We start from the raw sequence: 17,701 nt of genomic DNA, 5'->3' as shown, positions 1-17,701 counted from the left end.
TCTTTTATATTTTATATACAGATCAGAATGTTTAATTTTTAAATAAATATATCTGTTATTCAGAATTATGATGGAACATTATTTGACCCATATTTTGACATTTTATTTTAACAAAACATAATTTGAAACATTAAAGTAGACACTTTACTTTGTTTTCTATTTATATAATTAATATTTTTTAATATATAACTTAATTATAAATATACAATTGAATATTTAATTTTAATGTATATATTTTATTCTGTGGTTACCGTTATAAAAAATAATTATATTACATACATTTTATAACTTTATTAAATGTATACAGTGGCTTTTATTTTTCTTTGATAGCAATTATATATATATATATATATATATATATATATATATATATATATATATATATATAGATAGATAGATAGATAGATAGATAGATAGATAGATAGATAGATAGATAGACAAATTTTGACTTCTTGGTTTATATCTGGCTCATGATATTTCACAGTCCCTTTACCTCAATTGTTTCTTGTTTTGTTTCTCTACAGTAAAAAAAAAAAAAAATAGTGATCAGGTGACCCTTCATTGGAAGCATTGCTTACACATGTATCAATTCGAAACATGCTTACCTCACCACAGTTATTTGTTCCACTGGCTCGTCTTCGCTGCCGGTGACATTATGTGGAAAAATCAAAGCGAAGTCAGCCTGCATATTCATCAAGATAATTACACTACACATACATATGCGTTGAACTTTACATAATGAAAATGGACAGGAGTGAAAGCGGCCCACGCACTCATTATAAATGGATGTGACTTTTACCTGGTTAGCACTCTGGTAATGAAGTGCCATCGTCTTGTCCACAGCTGTGTGATGGATACGTGGGCCTGGATAAAATACCCTCCACAGATCCTCATCGCCAATTAGACGGCTGATAGATGGCATTATCAGTCAGGTTAATGAGTACGGACTGACACGCGTGCCTGCTGTGGTCACCTGGCCTACGTGCCCCCGGTGCCTTGCCACACCACATTTTCCAGTTTCCATCCAGCTGGGCACGTTACACATTGATAGCCCACAAATTTGATCCTGCTTCCATGAGGTCTAGCATGGAAAAATCAGATCAACACAAATTCAGATTTAAAGAGAATTTACTAACCCTTAAATAGAGTTCAAAATTTGATACATTTTAAGTAATTTCTTACATAAGAAAATATTATATATAAAATATAAGACATGTTGTGTAGTAAATATCACTTACGAACAGCATATTAATATTTTTCATTATTTCTAAGCCGACTTAGAAGGGATACTCCACTCCAAAATGAAAATAATTTTTTTTAATTAATCACATACCCCCATGTTGATCCAAACCCATAAAAGCTTCAATTATCTTCGGAACACAACTGAACATATTTTGGATGAAAATTGGGAGGCTTGAGACTTTCCCATAGACTCCCAAGTAAGTTAGACTGCCAAGGTCCAGAAAAGTATGAAAAGCATCATCGGAATAGTCCATCTGCCATCAGTGGGTCAACCGTAACGTAATGAAGCAACGAGAATACTTTGTTATATTTAATTTAATTAACATATTTATGTGCTGATATTCTGAAAAGTACATTGCTTGTGCAATGAATATAAAAACAAAAACTCATACATGGTTATATTTTCTTTCATTGCTTGAGTTATAAGGGTATTTCATTTACATTTAGCTGACGCTTTTATACAAAGCAACTTACAATTGCTATATATTCAGAGGTCGCACACCTCTGGAGCAACTAGGGGTTAAGTGTCTTGCTCAGGGACACATCAGTGTCTCACAGTGGACTCGAAACCCGGGTCTGTCACACCAAAGGCATGTGTCTTATCCACTGTGCCAACACCACCCCATTAGAGAGTGGGAGCTTTTGCCGATCAAACCAGGGACCTTCAGATATTCAGTGTAATTATTTTGTGTATTTGTTGCAATGCATTGTGTTTATGCAGTTTAAGGTGAAAACACATAATATTGCACATAAACCCATTCCAATGGGTTTCATCACACATTGAATGCTTCTGGACTCTCAGGATGTGTTTTTGTTTGTTTACTTGTCATACTTTTTTTTATTGACATACTCATCAGCTCTCCAGTCGTCACACATTCAGCACAATGACATTATATCAGGGGAATGTATTTAAATTCTAATCAAGGAGAACCACTTGTATCATTTGCTGTTAAAGAACTTAAAAATTTGCTCTTGAACAATTTTGCACAAAAAAGGACGGAAACTTGCTTCTGCTTATTGCAGCCTGATACAAAACTGAGTTCTGATTGGCCGATCGCCGTTATTTAGTTTGTGAATTTTAACATTTAATTTGCATGATAAATTTGACATACACAACATTATTAATCTAAAGGGGATGGTTGGGGGTATGGTGGTTTCACTAGGATGATGCTTTTTGTCATTTTTTTTCCAACAGGGGGATCAATTCGAGCATTAGTTTTACTGGTTTTGTCTCGTCGTGCCGGGATACGGCATCACAGTATGGTAAGTGGCATAACATTTCCGTCACATGCTTGAGGTATTCGGCCAATCACAACACACCTCGCTTTTCAGAATGATGAGCTTTGTAAAAATCGATAGCATAGAGGAGAAACAATAATGTAGATTATGCACAATATTATGTGTTTTTTAACCTTAAACTGCATAAAAACATTACATTGCACCAAATACACAAAATAATGTTCTTTTTTGCAGCGTCTAATGACCTCTTTACATTGATTACTTGGCTTGCACTTGAGGGGCTGTTGCCATTTTCTGCTTGATATCCGCCTTCAGTGCTACGAACAACACAGGGCCGTGACTGTTTCCTGATTGGAAACATTTTTACTTGATAATAGCATCTGCTGGCTTATTAACATGAGTGGATCTCGCAATAAGAATGTGTTATATCTGGTTCTCCAAGGGGTTAGCAGAGTTTCAGAGAATAATTTAAACCGTCAAAGACAAAAACAAAAGTTCTAGATGCATACAAACAAAACCGCATATGTTTAGTACCAATGGACAAATGACTTGTTTTTCATTTTTCATCATCAGTATAGCAGTGATAATCCTCGGAGCACAATGAAATATGAAATCTCTGTTTTGTTTGTGTAGCTGGCATTCCTTGTGCATACCCAGCAACACCCTGAATCTCTCGGTGGACATCCTAATTAAACAAACTCACACAGGCATTACAGCCAAGGTTGTGATTTATGATATCGCCTCAGATAGTTAAAGCCGACTTCCGTAAAAATCCATCACGCACATCACCGGACATTACCGCGCTAATTAAACACCCAAATGCCTGCAGATATCATAAAATTAGAAAACACACACACACACACACACCCTTTATAAAGCACTGCATCTGTGATATTACAGAAGAGGATGGTATTGCAGACAATCCCTCCACAAATATGAACGTAATTTTTTTCTTTTAGGCCAAATGTTTCTCGCGATGTGAAACTGATTAATTATTTGAAATATACTGATTGCAACGAGCTGAGAACGTGGCATTAAAATAATGACTCCTGAGCCTCTTCTGAGTTTGTACATTTAGCATCGCACAACCATTAGGAATAATCTGTCCAATTAAAGGTTGTGTAATTAATTAAGTGCACATTCTGTGAAAAAGCAAGAAGGGAGAATTTATCAAACTGCTGAAATATGACCTATCTTGTCCAAAAGACTAATATGTTTAAACAAAAGATGAAAATTGATGACAACATTACTTGTAACAAAATGCTCACTGTGCAACTATGATGCATTTGTCCTCAGATTGCGCTTCTTAGCATTGTCCTTACAGAATTCGTGATGTATTACCTCAGGCTGCGTGGCAATAACTTTACATGAAAGGCCTGCCTGTCTGGGGACTGTGTTTTCGTAATGCGTATCCCGCTTGATATCTCGACCGTAACGGTGCGCGCAAGGCTCGCAACCTGCAGTGGCAGCTGCGAAAGCATGACATATGGCTGTTTTTAAACATAAACATGATCTTTGTATAGGTTTATCTGGTGCACGACGGCACAACAATCTCCCACGTCAAGCATTTTGGACAGATTCACTCATCTTCAGAGTTCCAGCGCCATCAAATGATTTCTGAAGCTTGGCAGGCACGTCGATCGAGGCCCTTGGTGCAAACCTTCCCTCCATTTGTCAAGAAACCAAAGCCAAATAACCATGTGTGGGCTTGGCCGTGGTTATCCGGGCACATGGGTATGCGGAGGTGTGTGTTGATGGAATTGCGGGCACTGGGCGAGTGTGTGTGGGCGTGTTGGCATGCATGTGCAACATGGTGTTGTGGAGTGCATGGTGTGCAACTACCTACAGCGTACATGCATCGTTTTGGACAAATCAAATCACCTTTAATTACAGAAAATGTACAGCACTTACAGAGTGTTTCAAACAGTAATAAACAGGAAAACAACAGAATTAATGATGCAAACTTCTTCAAATATGAGACAAATTCTGCTGTAAAGTAGCTAAGACAATAGTGCCATTTTTCAGCTCAAATCAACTAGTTGTTAACTTTGTGTAACTAAAAAAATAAGTTGAATTTTCTTACGAAATTTTGACGAGTTAAAGTAATGGAAAATCATGTTATTATGACTTATTGTTCACATTGTTCACAGTGTTTACTGTTAAAAACAATAAAAAAATAAAAAAATAACAATATTCCTACTTCCGATTTGTCATAGAAACTCTATACAGTAAAACAATTATATATTTTTTGAAGTTTCAAATAAAACAGTGTTCCTTGTGTTTCTGCTTTCTGCTTTTAATCTTTATCATGAAATTTACCGGCGATTTTTTCGTGTAAATAAAAAATTGTTTCCATGTCAGTTTTATTTTAGTGTATTTTAAAGATGAATTCAACTATCCAGTGTAAAAAAATGACATATGAAATATTAAAATAAATAAATAATAAAATTTTATTTCATAACTTATTGTATGATTTATTAATTTGTTTTTGGTTATGATTACATAAATATTTGTCATTCATAAATAACGTTTTAGCACTATGTAGTGTTTTAGATGATATTTTGGCCAAATTTGACAAATTTGCATTTTTATTTATTTATTTGTTTCTTTGTTAATTTATGCATGCACAAAACCGTCTCTGTCTTCAAAAGTTACTAATATGTAATACCCTTCAAGTTACTCATTTGTATAATTTAGGGGTAAATAAGGTACAAAGATGCACTTTTGAACTTTTCTACCTTAAGTTACCACCCTAGTGACAGTTTATCCCTTTTCCTCAAGTTTATCAATCATGAAACAAGTTCAATTCCGCTGTAAACAATAGAGTCATTATTCAGCTCACAATAGTCTTATGCCTCATAAATAGGCATATACATTTGCACAGCACATTTGATGCTTTCGACTTCTTAATGCAGAAGCATTCACCCGCAGTTGTGTGATGCAGCCCTGTTTTGCCGCACCGTCTTTCTGTGCCAGTATCCCATATGGTGGTGATAAGCACCATGGAGATTCTGGCCAGAGACGAATGCCACACCATTCCAACACAGGAACACATGTCGGTCACTGCTCCCAACAGGATGTAGCTCCGAGGACATATTGCGCTAAGCCTTACTGTAAAAAATGCACAGGAACCTCATAAATCAAGAGAACAATCCTGACGCACCACCCACACAACTCACATTGAACAGACAGTCCATTGTTCAGTGCACATTTTTGACTGTTGACATATTCTTGTTCCGTAACGCATCGAACAATAAACTTGCATTATTAGTCTGCGGCACGGTAAAAAATGCAGGAAAAATGCTGGCATCCTTTAGAAGGACATTTTGGAGAAAGCATAATATTTACACAGAGGCATCATGCTAAAATGAAGAGGAAAACAGACAGAATGAACGGCTCATATATCAAGTGCAACCGTGAGGGTCAGCTGTCATGGGACGTTGTGTCATTTTCTTGGATGTTGAGGGGAATGTAAAAGTGGTTCACTTTTTGGCTAAAGATTGTGTGGAGTGTGATTATATTTTACTTTGACTGATGAACCGTTAAAACATGATGTATTAGCATATGTGGAGAATGAATGAATAATAAACAGTAATCAGCATATTAAATTATCAGCCAAAAATCTAAATTATGTCATTATTACCCATATTTTTGAGCGAACTATCCATTTAAAAGGGATAACATTCTGTCATCATTTGTCATTCCAAACTTCTATATAAGACTCATATATATATATATATATATATATATATATATATATATATATATATATATATATATAAGAATTTGGTAACCAAAGACTTTGGTTTCCAATTGGCTTTCATTATATGTTTGTCCATACAATGGAAGTTAATTGGAACCAAAACTGCTTGGTTAGTGACATGACTTTTTTTAAGTTATACAGAGGAAAGAAAGTCATACATGTTTGGAACGACATCAAGGTGCAGTAAATGATGGCAGAATTTCCTTTTTATGTTTTTGGCTGGATTATGCCTTTGAGATATGCATTACAACGACAGTTCCCCCAAAGATGTTTTTATCATCATTTACTCACCCTCATGTTGTTCCAAACCTGTAGGATTTTCTTTCTTCTGTTGAACGCAAGCAGAGATATTCTGAAGAATGTTGTTAACCAAACACTTGCTGCTAGCCATGGACTGCAATATATGGAGAAGAAAAAACGAAACAAAAACACACTGGTAGTCAGTGGCTACCTGCAACTGTCTGGTTACCAACATTCTTCAAAATATCTTCTTTTTGTGTTCAACAGAAGAAAGAAATTCATACAGGTTTGAAACAACTTGAAGGTGAGTAAATTATGACAGGATTGTAATTTTTTTGTTTGATTTATCCAGTACGTTTTCTCACTATAAGCCAGTTGTTCATCAAAAATCAGGGAATAACAACAAACATCAACCTCGCCATCAGTTTCATCACTGTGTTGAGTGAATGAGCTGGTTAACACTGATTAACAAACAGAGAATCAGATGTGTGGGCTGGACTGTTGGCATAATCTGTCAAAACGTGTCAAGTCTTGTCACAGCTTGACATGAGCTGAATGATAGGCCACATCAAGGGAAGAGTTACTGCATTTAGAAAAGCTCCAGTCTGCCCTGAAATAACCACACCTGTAGACGTGCCGCTGCAACCCACCTACATTCAGCTGCCAAACTCTGAGGTAGCTGCAGTTACATCTGCAGGGGAAAATGGTGCAGATCTCCGTCTCTGTCTTATTTTTAGGTCATTAATGACTCACCCTCATTTCGTTCCAAACCCGTGAGACCTCCGTTTATCTTCTGAACACAGTTTAAGATATTTTAGATTCAGTCCGAGAGCTCTCAGTCCCTCCATTGAAGCTGTGTGTACGGTATACTGTCCATGTCCAGAAAGGTAAGAAAAACATCATCAAAGTAGGGTAACGGACCCTCTGATGTGACATTAGAGGGTCCGTTAGAATATTTTGAAGCATTGAAAATACATTTTGGTCCAAAAAAAAGCATGTCTGTTGTGATATCCGGTTCACAAACGAATCATTCGATGTAACCGGATCTTTTTGAACCAGTTCACCAAATCGAACTGAATCGTTTTGAAACGGTTCGCGTCTCCAATACGCATTAATCCACAAATGACTTAAGCTGTTAACTTTTTTAATGTGTCTGACACTCCCTCTGAGTTCAAACAAACCAATATCCAGGAGTAATTAATTTACTCAAACAGTACACTGACTGAACTGCTGTGAAGAGAGAACTGAAGATGAACACCGAGCCGAGCCAGATAACGAATGCAAAGATTGACTTAAAAACAAGATACATTTACTTGAGATGCAAAATTGCTTTTGATATTCTGTTTGAAAAGAAATCTTTTCCAGAGTTATTCTTCATCTTTCATGAATCACTGTCTATTGTTATATAATATAATAGGTCACTGTCTATTGTTGTCCTTGTCAAGAATGCAATAAAATATCATAAAAATAATGTGGTTCCAGTGTTTTTTACAGGTGAAGTGTGTCATTTCTGCACCACTATTGCCACCAAAAGAATAATAACTACGATCAAAGGGTTTCTTGGACACGTCCCTTCCAAATCTGCAATTGGTTGATTAAAACCATTGGTGTATCCCATTGGCCGAGTCAGTTTCAAACAGCCGATCAGTGTTTTGATTGTGACAAATTTCAGGGAAATCAACCTTTCAATGTCTTATAACTGACTCAGCATATTAAACTGGTATAAGACAACGTTTTTTAACACACATATATATATATATATATATATATATATATATATACATATATATATATATATATATAAATCTACACACTTTTTTTCACTCAAGTAAGGGGAATGAAAACTGGCTTTCAATTTCCAGCTCTTCCCCCGCCCCAAAAAAAATCAGGAAGATGGGCATGACTGCTTACTGTTCGGAGATAGAGGAAAAGTGATCACATAGAGGGAGCTAGTGAAGGAAATACAGATGAAAGAAAGAAAGAAAGAAAGAAAGAAAGAAAGAAAGAAAAGAAAGAAAGAAAAGTGGCTGTGGCTGACGAGCAAAATGCAGAGAGAGGGAGGCATAAATCCTGTGTCCTATATAAAAAGAAATACTATCCATGTCAAGGAAAGGTGGGATGCCCTAAAATGAATGATAACAGACTCATTAAAAATAACGGCCGCCTGAATGATAAATGAGCTGCCTCTCGAGAAGAGCAGCGCAAGGCGGCCTCTACAAATTAAGATCACGGTGCTGTTAAAGGTGTTATTTTCCCAGTACTTCCAGCACAAAAAAAAAATCAAGCAGCCACACCATTATTTGCTCTTTATTACTGCCCAGCGATGGGACCTTTGGAGATTTAAGGCGAGCCTGTACATTATCAGCCTCTGTTATTTTGTTAATTATCCTGATTCGAGATTTATGACACAGTACGGCTTAATTAAAAAGTTAAATTGTATCAAACTGTAGGGGTTTTATAGGGAATGGGGACGGTGCAAGCATTTGCATGGGATGCATTTATGTCAAGGAGTATTCAGTGCTTTGTAGGAAGTAGATTATGGTTGACTGTGTTTTGTTCTGTATGTGAAAGCAAAAAGTCTGTATAGTTTTTTTTTAATGGTTATTTATTTCAGTCTTAGTATCAAATGAGAAATAATGCTTTGGAAACTAACTAACTATATATATATATATATATATATATATATATATATATATATATATATATATATATATATATATATATATATATATATATATATATATATATACATACTATATATACTTATATACTTTTTTTCAATTAATATTTATTTTATTATTTATTTATTGTTATATGACATATAGACATCACCGTTTCCACATTTTTATTTATTTATTTATTTTTTAAAGATTATACAGAAACAATATTGTCACATAAAGAAAAAGAAAAAAAAAAAAACCCTGGCACTTTGAAACCTGTTTTCAAAAGTTGACATTTTCAGACACCCAAAATGTCATTGTCATGTAAAGTGTGAAATAAAGTGACACATGGCCAAATATGGTGACCCGTACTCGGAAATAGTGCTCTGCATTTAACCCATCCTAGTTCACACAGCAGTGAACACACACACACACACACACACACACACACACACACACACACGTTTGTTTTTGTGAAAGTGTGTTCATCCCATAGGTGTAATGGTTTTTATACTGTACAAACTGTATATTCTATGGCCCTAAAACAACCCTACACCTAACCCTAACCCTCACAGGAAACTTTGTGCATTTTTACTTTCTCAAAAAAACTCATTCTGTATGATTTATAAGTAACATGGGTTATGTCCTCATAAGTCACCCTTTCCTTGTAATACCTGTGTCATACACGTCATTATACAGAGTTGTGTCCTGATATGATACAAAAACAAGAGCACACACACACACACACACACACACACACACACACACATGGAGCAGTGGGCAGCCCTATTGCTGGAAATGATACTCGAAACCACAACCTTAAGGTTACAAGTCCGACTCTTTAACTATTAGACCACGACTGCCAAATGAATGGCTAAAATGTAGAGCATAAGTAGTATTTAAAATAAAATGATCTTTTATAAATCTGCTGGTTTTTCAAGATTCCTCTATCACCGTTTCTAGAACAGTACAACCATAAACATGTCCCCAAAATACCCATGATTCATTAATGATAATTTGATTGCTCTTAAGTTAATACTTGATGATGACTGCAACACACCCACAATCAGAAGAGGAGCATCTCAGATCCACCCGTTCATGTCAGATTGATGTTTCATAAAAGAAAATGAGTCACAGTGGCTGATTCTCACAATTGCTTTTCAATTTACAAAATTACAAATTAATTTACCTTTGATTTCATGTCACATCAAGTTCCTAAATGTAGAAAATTGGATATACTTAAAACAAAAACAAAAAATATGTTATTATTAGATACAAAATTTGATAAGATAAAGAAACTAAGTTCCATTTATATAAATATCTATTCTAAAAAATATATTTTCTAAAATAAATCTTATGAAAGGTAATTATTTCTCTTACCTAATAAGTAAAGATTTTAGCCATAAATCTTAACAGTTAATTACAATTTAAGTTTGATGGATGGATAACTGAATTACTTTAAGTTAGTGGAAACCAAGACAAATGTTTTTATTAAGAAAATAATTTCTTGCAGTGACAGCACTGTGAGAAACATGGTGCATGATGTGTGTTTGGATGTTTAGGTGTGCAAAAGCAATGCCGTTCTTCTGTGAATCACTGTAAAAGTGTACCTGCTCAATGTCTCGCCTTCTTGTGAAGAAAAAAAATCAGATGTCTGCCATTCTCCCTCCATGCAACTGCACTGCAGACATCCTAGAGCTGGATTCAGAGTCCTGGACTGATAGATGTCAAAGACATGAGAGATACTGTACTGTATGTCAGAAAGAGCAGTGTGTCTGTCTTTATTCTGTAGACAGAGGCATTCCTTTGCCGTGAGAACACTGTCTGGCACAGACGGTCCAACGTTAAAGCATTCAGAGACCTGTGAAGACAAGAGTTATGAAGCGAGAGAGCAACGTGTTTAGTTCTCATATGCTTAAGCATTGCAATTTTGAAATTAATAAAGCATAAGGTGTCACTTATTCCTATTATATTTAACGTGTTACAAGGCAATTTCAGCCTTGACATTCATGTTAAGTGGTGCTTTAGCATTAGGGGTGTAGGTACTTTTATGATGCTTTTCTGTGAAGAAATAATGCATGATAATCTCATAAGAGGTTCTAACGACAAAAGAAAATAATACAGGGTTGAAATGAAATGTGGGTGAATCACTGGTGCCAAAGTTGTCATTTTGTCATCAACTGTTCGTTTAACTGTCAGAAAATGCTGACATCATCATGGGATGAAACGACACACAGTCTTACCTGGCAACAATACCACTTTCACATGAAAATAAATAAATACATAGTTTATTTAAAAATAAATACATTTTCAATTAAAAAATAAAATAGATTAGTCAGTTAATTCGCAAAATAAACTTGGCTGTGAAAATAACCATAAAAGATAAGAAAACTATCAAGCAGATAGTAGAGTAGAGATAGTAGAGCAGATAGAAAAGTAGGTTTAGAAAGACGTTTTTTATTTGATTCAACATAAAATGTATTACACACAAACATTTAGGCTACAACTGGCTAACATGGAACATTTCAGAAGATAATCTGAGGAACACTTCAGTATTTTATCTTCATACAATTAAAGTAATTGGCAACACAGCTTGCTTACAGTTTTCAAAATATATTATTTTTAAGTTTTGCAAAAGAAAGTGGGTGACAAGTAGGATACGGTGTAGTAGAATAAGATCCAGTGAGAATATGCTAGTGACAACCAAGATTTTGTTTACAGGAGTAAAGTGTTACAAGTTGGGTGTGTACTAAACGAAAGACAAAGTGCTAGAGGAGGATAGTGATCAAAATGAGGAGTTTGAGGAGTACTGGATGACGAAGAAGATTAAGTTACATTCACATAGACATAGACATTCACAATACTAACTGGTTAACATGCACACACAATCACGAACGAGGAGGAACTGAACAGACCGGGTATTTAAACACACAGAAGGTAATGAGGGAACTGGAGACAGGTGGGGAATAATCTATTAACCAAAACAAGGAGGAAGTTACCAAATAAGGGAACAGAAAGTTCATAAATGTAACACGAAGGAAGCAAAGTATATCTTGTTTAGCAAAGGACATTTTTTTTTATTTACAAATCCTTGTTTTGTGCATGTAATTCTTGATTTGTCTCTTTAGTCTTTAAGATTGTCTGTTTAGTTCTAAATATATATATATATATATATATATATATATATATATATATATATATATATATATATATATATATATTATAAACTATATTATTAATGTATATATGCATATATAGATGATTAACTTTATATAATTATATTATAATAATTATTATAATTTTTATATAATATAGCAAGTAATAAATTCAAGCATATGACTTCCCAGGTCAGTTTTTATTTAGTGATTTACTCATCTAAGTAATGCAGTCATTTAATTATCTCCATTTAGAGGCTTTTCCAGCAAATACTAATATAATTAACATCATCACCAAAACATTAAATGAATGTTTTTCATTTCATCAACCGATAACCCTAACACTTTTTATGTTTCCAGGTTTGCAGTCAGATTTGTCCCAGTGCTCACTGCAGTATTAGGTCTACGTTTACAGTCTTCCAAGCTAACAAATCCCCAAGAAACAGACACTGAGCTGAAGCATGAGAGAGCAGGTAGGTCTAGTGTGTCCTTCAAACCTTAGTTTGCTGTCCCTACCTTCAGAAATGAGAGGAATCGCCCAAAGTAGGTCAGTCCTCGCTCTCCTGGGTCAAACACGCCTTCCTAACTGCGCAGTACACGCTCGACATGATAACGTCAGCTGTGACAGCGTTCTGCTGCTGCGGACGGGAGGTGTGCTGGTCTGGATGCTCAGGGTACAGCGGGTCCAGGGTTCGAGATCCGAACACCTCCACAGTTGGTCATCAGAGGGATAAGAAGGGCGGTTCACAACCTGTCATAACCACGGACGAGTGAGAATAGCTGAAAGCCTTTGCTTGGGATCCTGGGATTGAGATGCATGGATGAAGTCCATTTGCAAATTTTTCTTAGAGATGTTGAGGCCCCTGCAAATATTCCCAGAATAAAGCTGTCATCGAATGCTTGTCACGGCTGTCACATGACCAGGGTCTGCAGATGCTTAGTCAATTAATTGGCTGGTAAATTAATGCTCTGTGCATGCCATATGTTTAATGTTGTCATTTAAAGGGAACATATCACAGAAAACAAGTGTTTATACTGATTTCACATACAAACAGTTAACAAATCATGACTGAGTTCATTAAATCTTAAAGGTAATTTAGCAGAAATTGATGCTCCGTCATGCCAAAATTCATGTTCATTTGTGAATAGTATGTCTTGCGACCATGTGTCAGAAAAAGGGTGGAAAATGGTGATCTAAAGGTAAATTATACCTGTTTAAGCCTTTATTTAGGACTATTATGATTTTTGCATTTTTACAAAATAATTATGAAAATCAACTGTTACAGTTTTGCTTTGTGATCATTAGCACATTTATAATCATAATTTTTTTTTAAATACGTATATTATGAAGTACATTCAAATGTACATCATGGTAGTATTTATTTACTGAATTTAATTTGTTGCTTTATTAATTTCCTTTGTTTTCTTTATGCAAAATATAAGTGGAAAATGGAAATTATATATTTGAAGTTTAATCTTGCATTAAGCCATATCGCAAATCTTGTCTTTCCTTCCCTTTAAATTTAAGAGCTCTTTTAATCATAATTAAGACTTTCTTGTAGCATTTAAGTCTTTTTATGGCCTTAAATATGATACATCTAGATTTAAGGCCTCTTAAAAACTTTTTAAGGACCCATGGAAATCCTGAAACAGAAAACATGCACTGCATTAATTGAGCGCTAATATAATAAGTTAAATAAATTTACATTAATGAATTATTAACACATACATTTTGACAGCCCTACACACACACACACACACACACACACACACACACACATATATATATATATATATATATATATATATATATATATATACACACACACATTTTTTATTTTGATTTTAAGATGAAATATAACACCACTTTCTTTGTGAGATTCACCTCCACATATACCTACATCCTCATTGTCATCAAAAGGTCAGTGTCACTCACAAACTTAGCTTTTGACACCCTTAAATAGTTGATAAAGCGCCTGTGGCCAGGAAATGTCCACATTACATGAAACAGTAGCCCGGACTTGCATAACAAACCTCTTTCCTTCTCACTCATCACCATCAGAACACAATGAGCTCCTCTGACACGAGCAGTGGAGCTTTATTCAGGTTAGACCTAATTCCCATCAGCAGCCCTTTCTCCACTCAGGAACGTACCACAAAGACAGCCTCATGGGAAGTGTGAACGGGTAAATTTTGCATAAGTCTGACACACACACACACACAAACACACATGTTTTAAATAAGAGGCCGTCTGTCATGGAGTTTTCCAGGTGGACATGCACTCTTTCTGTCCATCCTAAACGAAGCTGATAAGTCACCTTGCATCTCATCTTTCTTAGACAACTGTGCCAACGTTAGTGCTCACTGCGGGCCATCTCATGCGGAGTCTTTCCTGCTGGAAACATGTTTCTGACAGAATTAATTGAGGAACACTGATCCCTCTGTGGCTTCTCTTTGCAAATCATAAGGTAGATATGCTTCCCAAGGTCCATAGGTTTATGAGTTTCTTGTGAGATGCAGGAAGCATATGTGAGCAGCCACACAAGCTCTCCTATAGAGCCACAGGCCACCAATAAAAACAGCATATCAGAGACTATCAGCCTTTGTGTCATTCTGATTTACGATGCTTTGTGGCAAAAGGGGATTCTTGTTTTGCTGATGGCTGGATTCCATAAGGTGGTCTTGTGTTTTTTTTCCCCCATGTTTGCTAGTCTTGCTGAGCAATGATGCTTTGGCCATTTTATGTGATCTGTAAGTTATTAAACTCTTCAAAATCTAGAATAACTTTAAATTACAAATTTCAGTGGTGGACAGTAACAAAGTATGATTTTTTTCAAAGATTGCATTTTAACTTCGTTATAGTTCATTTTTCAAGTAACTGTACTTTATCGGAAACTTTCACTGATTTTACTTTCATAATATTTCATAATATCTTCTCAGTCTGCCTTAGTGTGTCTTTATTAATACTAGTGTTTAAGTCATGCCAGACGATCATCTTTGCAGTACTGATAAAGCATGCATTGACTCAAATCACTTCTTTCATGCACATTGCTTCATATTGAAAATTTCAGAAAGTCATTAAAGATGTCAAATATAAATGGCAACTTTTCACAATCTATTCAAATCCCAATGGCCCAGTTGTGCTTTATTTTAAGTTAAATGTTACATTGCATGTATAAATATGGCATATTATGAAATGCCATTTGGTATTGCATTAAATTGACCAACTTAATACTGAACTTTACTGTAAATGCTGTAGTAGCCTTTGCACTCGACTGCTGAAATACAAACAGCACCTCATTGAATTGTACCCATTTTTTTATTTATTTGCAAGCCTAGGCTTGTATAGTTACCTTGTTTACTTACGCAGCACACCTGGATCTGACATAAACATGCTAAATATTACATTTTTAAACCTGTATTAATCTGAATGTGTGTTTTCAGCATCACACAGTCAAAGGACTGCAGCATCTCAGGCACACGAAATATCATCAAACTTCTCGTCCTCCCTAAATTGCCATGCTAGCACAACAGTTAGATATTAGGTAGAATGGAGGTACACGAAATGCAAGGGAACATATAATTAAGGTTTTATAGGCTTCATTTCATGACTTGTACTGCTTGATTATATGTATCCGAGCTCTGGTATGACTTCATTGAAATTTACAACAAGTAATCTTCTACCATATGGACTCACCAAATGGAGATCACAGACTGGCAAAAGCAATCAGCTTTTTAATTAACAGAATTAACAGTGCGATGTTAAACTATAATGACAGCAATAAAAACACTTGATGGAACAATGGAAGCCGACAGAAGCTCATTCATAACTGTTATTTTCATTTCAGGGGGAGAGTGACAATGGATCGCAGCAGACGCTTTGCCCGCAACACTCACCCATGAGTCGCGAGCTCATTTTGACATTATACACGAGACTGTAAAACTAGGATCAGGGAACTCTGGGTTGTTCAAACTGGCACAGATTGGCTTAGCTGCTCCTTCTGAACGTACAAACACGCTTTTGAAACATTGTGAGTGATTACAGCTCGCAGATTAATTCAGTATTATTTCATTATTTCAGAGTTCGGCTTCATTTATTAAGGATGTTAAGAATGGAGACCATTATTATTTGGGACCAAAGACTTAATTCCTCAGACCATTGAAATTAGTCATTTATGAGGAATGATTGAGTTTATTTGAATGGTAATTTGATAATCAAGTTTATTTATAATCATACCATTGTTGAGCTGTTTCACAGCAGCTTTGTTGAAACTAATTCATTAAATCCAAAAAAGAACAAGATCTTTTTCTTATGCAATAATTTTTTTTTTTAGTGTTTTAAGCCTTTCTTTCATTCATTCATTCATTCATTCATGCAATTAATTTTCTGGAATGGTTTTATTGGGTAGAAAAAAAATCCCTTTTTATTAAAATTAAATATAGCAATCAATCATTCATTCATCCATTCATGTAATCATTAGTTTATTTGTTAATATTTTTTATGTATTTATTTAATCATTAATTAATTACTTCATTCATTTAGTTTAAAGGATAAAACTGTGTTGGTTTTATTGTGCCACACAGGTTTGAAAGCATTAGCACAGCTCATCAAGGTCACATGATTCCTCTTAACACCTTTAGTGTCACTGATCAATTAAGACGACACACTCTGATTGGCTGTCAGTAGCCACTGGAAGCTGATAGTGGTCCATTGACCTTACAGCACATTACAGGCTTTTTCTCACTCACTTTCACACACACACACACACACACACACACACACACACACACACACACACACACACACACACACACGCACACAAAGGGTGATAAACCACGGTCACTGACCGCCACAGCGCAAAAAAAGGTCAGATCATGAGAAATAATGAAAAGGCATCAATATGAATTCAGCAGAGACTCATTTCATTCTGTTTTAGACAGCGCTTTTCAGCCTGTAATTTTCTGTAAATGTTAACATGGTCAGTCCTACCTGATTCTATTATTTTTGACCTTGCATTAGTATCGGCTAATCTCGCATGCCATAAAATTTCATTATGTTGTGAAAAATACTCTTAGGCCCTCAGGGTGAGTTAGACACAGGCCGCGGCACCCTTGGGATTCATAAGTGCACACGCGGGTAAACAAACCATACAGCTAATGCTTCTTATACCACTGAGCAGCACTGCAGGTTCATTTACCTAAACCCTTTATTCTCCTCTTTTCAAAGTGACTTGTTCTGTGGTTGCAGAGACTCGTTTAAAGATAAATGCAAGCTTCCTTTAAAGAGATATTTGTATATTTTCTTTGTAGTGCGAAAGGTGAAGAGAGTGGTTATTAAAGAGTCGAATGTGATGCATATCTGAAAAAACACACTCAAAATGCACATGCGCACTAGTATAACT

Source organism: Carassius gibelio, chromosome A23, assembly GCF_023724105.1.
Source record: "Carassius gibelio isolate Cgi1373 ecotype wild population from Czech Republic chromosome A23, carGib1.2-hapl.c, whole genome shotgun sequence".
NCBI classification, from domain to species: Eukaryota; Metazoa; Chordata; class Actinopteri; order Cypriniformes; family Cyprinidae; genus Carassius; species Carassius gibelio.
The sequence above is the reverse complement of the archived record's forward strand: the minus strand, read 5'-3'. Positions refer to the sequence as shown.